The 8017-nt window shown below is 49.2% G+C and overlaps 1 protein-coding gene across 2 annotated transcripts in view; it reads left to right on the top strand.

Annotated features, from left to right (window-relative positions):
* Positions 1-1397: 1397 nt before the first annotated feature.
* The window catches only part of TAOK1 (TAO kinase 1), a 42249-nt gene continuing 35629 nt past the window's right edge, over positions 1398-8017 (top strand). Inside the window, exon 1 of one of the 2 annotated variants that reach the window (XM_078379182.1) lies at positions 1398-1851. The gene's annotated coding sequence lies outside the window, so the exon portion shown is untranslated. Of the gene's footprint in view, positions 1856-8017 lie in introns of both variants that reach the window. The other variant, XM_020803510.3, reaches the window with a different exon arrangement.

Below are 8017 nucleotides of genomic sequence, written 5' to 3'. Positions count from 1 at the left end.
GAAGCAAGTCACGGGTTTCCAGAGAGCCCGGGCTAATCCAGGCTTCTCTGTTGCATAATTAACATTTAACTCAGGGCTTTCCTGAAGATTAGCAAGCACCAGAATAACAACTGGGGGGTGGGGGTGGCCATGGTGCATTTTTCCTTCTTTTAAGGAAACCTAGAGACTCTTTCCTTCCCGAAAGCCTTATAGGGCTGGGAGACACCGGGTTCAAAGGCAGACTTTGAGGGGGAAATAATGAGGACTAGAATCTCAGGGGAGCCTGGAGTCCAATCCGAGGGCAAAAATAAACTCCTGGGGGGGGGCTTAACTCAAAGAGCTCACCACCAGAGCTTGGGAATCTTATTTATATCAACAATATGGCCAGACAGCCCGAAAAACTTACAACAACCAATCTTATATATATTTTGCAATAAAATAAAATGCAATTTAGAGTCCAAATTTGGACGACAATTCCCAGAATCCCCCAACAAGCTCTTAAATTCCTTTGTTTTTGTTTTTTTGGCAAACTCTCAGTGACTTTCTGGGGTGGGTGACCTTCTGGTTTGGTCTGAGGGGGGAGGTGGAAAAGAAAAACCCCGCCCTCCACCCGTGAAGGGGGAACCCCTCTCCCGCACTATCCCTTCCTATCACCTTGGTGCACTCCAGTCTTGTGCACCCCCCCCCGTGGTCCCCTGATTGGTATCCTCCTTTGCCCTATTTGTAAACTTTCCTTTCCCCCCTATTATCTAGTCTCCTTGGTACAACCCACGCTTACGCCCCCCCAACTGCGCCTTTGGTCCACCCCACGGTCCCTTCTCTGTTACCTGTGACTTCCTTTCCTTGGTACATTCCACTCTCTTTCCCCCCCCCAGTATCAAACTTTAGTACACTCCTCCTCCCCCATGATAGGCTCCCCTTGGTCTACTTCACTTTCCTTTTCCCACTTTGTACGCTTCCCTTCTCCTCCCTTTCCCTTTTTTGGTACACTCCACTTGTCTCTCCCCCGCTTCTTCCCTTCCTTTGGCACATCCCACTCTCCCCAAATTACCCTCCCTCAGCGTTTCAGACGCGCATGCGCCCCCTGGCGAGCGCCGATTTCCCCCCTCACACGCTCCCACTCTGTAAAGCGCCTGCGCAGAATGGAAGAAGGCCGCGCGAGGCGACCAAGGGGCGGGGCTTAAAGGCGGACCCTTCCCGTAGGCTCCTCCTCCGCACCCGAGACGACCTCGCCTCCGGGCGCAGGCGCGACGCAAGGGCGGCCGCCGCCGCCGCCGCCGCCGCCGCGCGAAGAGGGCGGGGCGCTGTGTGTTATTCTCTCAGGCGCTCCCCTAGGCCCCGCCCCTCCCTCCCGTCAGTCAAGCGCGAGCGAGGCTCCTCGGGCTCCCTCTAGTCTCGCGGCGCGCGGAGTCTCGCGAGAAGGGGCGCGCGGTGGGCGGCGGGGGGGGGAGGAGGAGGAGGAGGAAGGGCGGGCGGAGGCGGCTGACGAGAATCTGAGGCGGCGGCGGCGAAGAAGGGGGAGGCGGAAGGCCGGCGGAGCGGCCGACGCTGAGGGGAAAGAAAGCCCCCGGAGGAGGAGGAGGAAGAAGAAGAAGAAGGAGCCCGGGAGAAGGGGGTGTCGTCGACTGAGGGACGACCCCGCCCGCCGCCGCGGCCCTCGGCCTGCCCGCCCGCCCCCGACTTTCCCTCAGAGCCGCCGCTCCCGCCCCACCGCAGCCTTCCCAGCCGACGGGCGGGCGGGCAGGGCAAGGCCCGGCGCTTGGCTGAGGCTCTGGGAGGAGGAGAAGGAGGAGGAGGCCTGGGGGAGCCGCCCCGGCAGGAGAAACGGCACCGGGGGAGAAGGAGGAGGAGGAGGAAGAAGAGGAGGAGGAGGTGGGTGAGTGAAGAAGGGATGGAGGGAGGAAGAGGACAAGGAGAGGAAGGCAGGCGCTGCTTTGGGCCCTGGCGGGGAAAGGGTTAAGAGGCTTTCCACCCCCCACCTTCGTGAAGCCTTTTGACCGGGTTGTGTTTTTTTGGGGGGGGTGTGTGGAGGGTGACAACAACGCCCATGCTTCCACACGCCCAACTGGGAAAAGAGGGAGGGACGGAGGGGAGGATGTATCGGAGGGAGGGGCCCCTCTCCTTCCCCCCCTCCTGGCCGCCCCTTTGGGGAACCACACGGGGGGGCGTGGCTTGGGCATCCCGTGGGGAGGGGGCTCTCCCCCCCCTTCAGGTATGGAGAGGGGAGTCCTTGGGGTAAAGAAGCAGTGAAATGCCCCCTTCCGTCCCTCATCGGACAAACTCACCTACACAACGTGCGCCTTAAATGGTGGGGGGGGGAGATGGAATCCCTTGATGGGAGGGGCTTATTATGCCCCTCCCCCTTTCAAAAATAACACGGGGTGGGTATGGGTTTCTTATGGGGTGGCACCAGTGTATGTATGGAGGGGAAGCAGTAGCGATCACAAGGTGACTTTCTTCTCTCTCCCCCCCCCCCCAGGTCACTGTCCCAATTGGGTGTCATGCAAGGGTCTGTTATGGGGAGTGTGGGCTTTTGTTTTCCTCATCACTCTTCAGAAATAATACAGGGTGGTGGTTTCTTGCCAGAGAAATATATTGGGGGAAGGAAAGTGGGGGGGGAGTAGTGACTAAGCAGCTGCAACACTCTCCTCTCTCATCGTCCCACTTATGGGAAGAAATCAGGTTTTGTTAGGGAACGCGAGAGGGGTCATCTTTCTTTCAAATAGTGTGGGAGTGGGATTCTGTCTTATGAAGGACCTGGTTTAAGACGGGGGAAGCTGGCAGCTCTTGTGTAAGGTTGGATCCTTTCACCTTTAACGCAGGAGGGGGTGCTATTGGCAGGAGAGGTTTCATAGGGGTGGGAAGAGGAACACATCCTTACTGGGGATCAAGAGGAGGTCAGGACACTCCTAGCCAATCGCAGGATGCTTTTGAGGGAGGGCTGGCCTGTGATTTGTCTTTCATTTCTCTCCTGCCTTTCCATGAATGCCAACAGCTCAGCCTTGGCTTACAAAAGAAAAGGATAAAGTTGGAGGCTAGGATGTTATATTAGCTGTTTTTCTTTCCCTCTTCCACCCCCACCTTAATGGGAGGTGGTGGTGTGGCACCCTGGACTGCTAATGTCTTTTGTATCATTCTTAAGCTGGGAGGCATTGGTTGGAGCTGGTGAGGGATGTGCGTGTGGAGGTGGAGAAGGGATCAGGGTGGGTGGGTAAACTGTGGGGTCTCTTCTTTTTAAAGTAAGTGTGGTCTAATAGTTGGCAATACGTTAAACAGTTATACTTGCTGTTTCTGATGTGAATAGAAAACAGCAGCAGCAATAACGTGTGTGGGGGGCAGTGGCATATGATGTGTTCTGTGGGTCTGTTTTGAACTGCATCCCATCTCTTGACAGACGAGAAAAGGAGATTGTAGCAGGCCTGGGTCTGATAAGAGTAAACCTTGGCAAGACAGCCACAAGCATCTGTCATAGGATGGCCCAGCCTGGCCGGGAGCCGGGGGGGGGGAAGGTCCTTGCTGTAAAGGCCGGATGTTCAGGCCCCACCCCACCCCTTCTGTTACAGGTTAGGGTTTCCTTGGGCTATAAGAGTTGGCAGGACAAAAGGATGCTCTGGCCTGCTGGGAACAGATTTCTCCTTTGGCCAGGGATTGAGAGGGGTCTCCTGCTGAGAGTGGCTACAGAACTGGGTTGGGGGAGAAGCTTTTTCCTTCTGAGGACTGGAGGCCTCCTCCCCAAGGCAGGGCAAGCCATGGTCAGTCAGTCGTCCACAGTGGCCAGGGGTGATTGTATGCTAACAAAGGCCTGATTTTATGGTGACAGGCAACAGTGCCTCTTGGGAGGGAGTCGGAGTCGAGAGGAGGGGGGACAACCAGACATCATACCCCTGTCCTCCCCGGCTCCTGCTTTCTGCAGGATTCACAGATTCAGCCAGAGGGAGGGAGGGAGGGAGCATGGAGAGCTGTAATGGCCTTTGGCCTGGGAGTTTATTTACTGGCCCAAGGCCCCTATCTGATGTCTTGTTTCCCAAATACACCTGCCATGGCGCAGGCAGGGTGGGGGCAAGGGAGGCATCAGTAGGCTGTCATGGGTTTGTGTTTCAGCGAAAGGTTTAATAAAAGCCGTAATATTTTCTTCTCATGGGTGGGTTGTTTTTGGTATTGGCTGTTTATTCATTTGCTTTAAATACATGCTATGCCTTTTCCAGATTTTCATTTTTATCCAGTCTCCTCTTGTGTAGGAAGCTCACTTTCAGAGGGGCATGAGGAGTGTTTTTGTACGAAGCCTCTTTTCCCTGTCGTGCTCCCACTGCTAATGGATAAAAGTGATCTGTATAAAAAATATCTTGTGCCAATTCCCTTCAGAACTGACTGTGGGTGACTGCAAAATATAAGGCACCCAAATCAAGGTGTTCATCCGAATCTACACATCAGAACTTCAGGGTTTTTTGCCATGCGAGACCTGATTGTTTGAGTACTTTTTTTCATTGCTGTTCAGAACATTGACTGTAAATATTCACAGTTATCTCCAGATGCACACAAGGACTTGGGTATCTTTGTGGGGGTGGGGGTAGTGGTACAAGGAACTGGATGAAATTTAACATCACTTTGTCATGTGTGATATGTTCATTACTTGGCTCTATTGACAAATACCATGACTAATCTTTAGAGTTGTTGTTTTTAAATATGGTTGTTTCTATAGCCAAGAGGAAAGCACTCAGCCTTTCTGTTCCATTTATCATGACAGATCATCTTTGATTATGTGGTATTTTTAGGGGTTAAGTTCATTAAATAGCTGTTCTTAAATTGAGCAAGCTGTACCTTTCACTCATGGCTCCATGTGTGGGTGTGCGCATTGTGCTCTTATGCATTCATGCTGTTCATCAGATGTGTGCACTCTTGCTTCTGGGAGTGAGCCTTTGCATCAAGGTTGATCACCTTTGAAGGTGTTTGAGGAGAAACATTGCAGAGTTCTGGAAAGTAAGGATAACAGAAACTCTCACCAAGCCCCTGTAGTTCGCCCTCGGGAGCGTCCACCCATTTATTCCTTACGTCCTCTGAAGAGGCTTTAAGGAAAGCCCCTCAAGCCTCTGTCTTTTTGTTTTGGCCCCTCATGGCTTCTTCCATAAGCGGGTGAGCTAGTTGTGCATCAGCAAAACTCCTCTTGTGTGTTCGTACCTGCACACCCTTCTGTAAGTCTGCCCTTTCCACGTGCAGAGAGTAAAGCCATCGTGGTCCTATGTAGGAGTTGGAATGGATGTTTTCTGGTTTCTTGAGCAGTGTTTGCTGCTAGAAATGTACTTTGTCTTGTAATAAAACTGGCGCTTGGGACTCCTTCGTGTTCGTAATCTGCCCTGCAAACTCGCTTTGCTACTTCTGTCCAAGGACAAGTAGGGCTGGCAGTCAAGATGACCTTCCAGGTTGAATTCTTTGCAGCGTTGTGCTACTGGCTCTCCCTGGTGTTTCTCCTGTCTTCCCGATCGACAGGGCCATTACCTCTGATCTCCGTTTTATTCTGTCCTATTCAGAGACCGGGTGCTCTCTCATAGCTTTAATTTTCTGTGAAAGAAAATGTTTACTATTTGATTTGAAATACATTGTTTCCTTACAGACTGCAAACCACGGGCCAAATAGTCTGTTACATTCATGACATCTAGACTGACTTCAAAAGGGGACGTTTGTATCGCTTTTTCTATGAAACAGTGTGTCAGTATTCCTCCATCCTTTTTGAATCACCCCAACCCTGTTTGAGTTAATATTTTGCCATTTGTAACTCCTGCATAAGAAACATGAAGTTGGAGGGGACATAAGAGTGATGCAGGCTCATGGTTGGGACATTCTGCTGGATTCTTCGCTTTGTATCTGTTTGCACACCAATGTATGGAAACACTAGTCATATTGTCCACTGCGATGTATGGCAGGCATTCTTGAGAAACCAAGGAGTTAAAAACCCTGTTAGAACTAGAGGAAGCCATCTCCTTTTAGAGAATAATTATTCTGTAGAAGGAAATGGGGGGGGAGGAGGAAAGGAAACCCTTAGGCTCTGAAGTGGGGGGGGGTCTGCAGTTTTTATCATCTCTAGTTTTCAGCTGGCCCTTGCTTTATAACTCTCATGGTTGGGCAGGTGTTCCATGTTTTTTTAATATACGGAGTACAGAATGAGGCCCTTGGTTCAATTTCTCCATTGTTTTGCTTGAAGGTTTTGCACAATCCATTCAGCTTATGCTGCTGTTGCTATTTTTGCTTAAGGCCACTGGCTAGCCTGGTGAGGATGCTGGCAAAGGATCTTGGACTTGACCGTTTGCTCTCAGTAGTTTTCTGATGCGAAATACTCAGGTTTTTTTTTTTTTGAATGCTCATGTGGAATTTGTCTTGGGCTTAGCTTAGAAGTTTTTGTTTGTTGGTTTGTTTTTTGGATAGACAGAATTTTTGTCTTGTCTCTTTCTGACCTTGCTCTGCTTCCTTGGGTCACACCCTTCAAAGTGGGCAAATGCTGCCATCCTGCTGCCATTTATCTTCTTCCACCATTTTATCCAGATTAAGGTGCCACCCACTTTATGTTAATGCCTTGGGTTTTGTGGCCCTTGGGCCATCTCATATGCAGATGCCTCCTTGGTACACTCCTGTGTACGCATGTGGATTGGCAGCCCTGATAACCTCTTCTTTCATCCACCAGAGTGGGCTGTCATCCATGCATTGGGTTAGCTCTGTGACGTGCTGGAAGTTATGTACAGCTACTCTGTTATGAGCTGCTTTGGGTCCCTTGTTGGGAAAAATGCAGCATGTAAATCAAGCTGCTGCTACTACTAATACTACTAATACTACTAATACTACTAATACTGTACTACTACTACTACTACTACTACTACTACTACTACTACTACTACTACTACTACTACTACTAATAATAATAATAATAATAATAATAATAATAATAATAATAATAATAATAATACTAATACTAATACTACTAATACTAATACTAATACTACTAATACTAATACTAATACTAATACTAATACTAATACTAATACTAATACTAATACTGTACTACTACTACTACTACTACTACTACTACTACTACTACTACTAATAATAATAATAATAATAATAATAATAATAATAATAATAATAATAATAATATCCCTTTCTCTTGGAAACACTTGATTGCTGCAATAAACCGCCTTTCTAATAATTCTGAGTAGGAATTCAAAATGCAGAGGAGAGGTGTTCAGGAAGGATTGTGGTGGAAAGACAGGGACCAAGATCATTTGGAATTTGAGGTGGTACATTATTAGTAGTATTATTTTTATTGCCTCATTCCTCTCCCCACTCCCGAGAAGTAGCTGAATTGGTCTGTTTCTGCAACATCAACAGAAATATTGTGGCATTTTTCAGACTATCACACTAAATTCAGTGTGAGGTTTCGTGGATTTTGATCCACTTCTTGGTTTATCTTAAGGGATGGATAGCACTCTACATAAGCTTACCCAGAGCTACGTTTGTTAGTTTGAAAGGTGCCACCGTGCTTATATTTTTGTCTCTTGCTTCATGGTTCGTTGGAGTCTCATCATGCCATGACTTCTTTGCAGTTTCTCTGCACATATCTGGAATGTTCATATTTGAAGTGAAACCAGGAAGTATGATCTGTTTTCAAAGGAAGGTGATTTTGCAGTTGGGGGGGGGGTTAGAATACTGTTTGCTTTCATTTAGAAATACCTGGCATTCCTTAAGCTGTCTTCCTGTCCCCATGAACGCTTCTGGTAAAGCCCTTTCCAGCGGCGGCTGCTTTGCCCGGCTCCCCAAAAGGTTGTGGTGGCTTGGATCTCCTATACTTTGCTGCCCCCAGATTGCTGTGGTGCCACTAGTTCTCTGGCTCCTTGGACTGTGGATTCTGCTCCCACTCAAGCTAGGACCTTCCCTAGAGGGCTTCCCCCTTTCTCACAGGATTTGGCTGCTCTTTTGACCCTACTTGCTTTCCAGCCTGAGGAATTCTGAGCCACATGATCCAGCCTTATTCTTTTTGGCATGTGGTAGAGGC

This window comes from Pogona vitticeps, chromosome 7, assembly GCF_051106095.1.
Source record: "Pogona vitticeps strain Pit_001003342236 chromosome 7, PviZW2.1, whole genome shotgun sequence".
NCBI lineage: Eukaryota > Metazoa > Chordata > Lepidosauria > Squamata > Agamidae > Pogona > Pogona vitticeps.
This window is presented reverse-complemented; position numbering and strand designations above follow the sequence as displayed.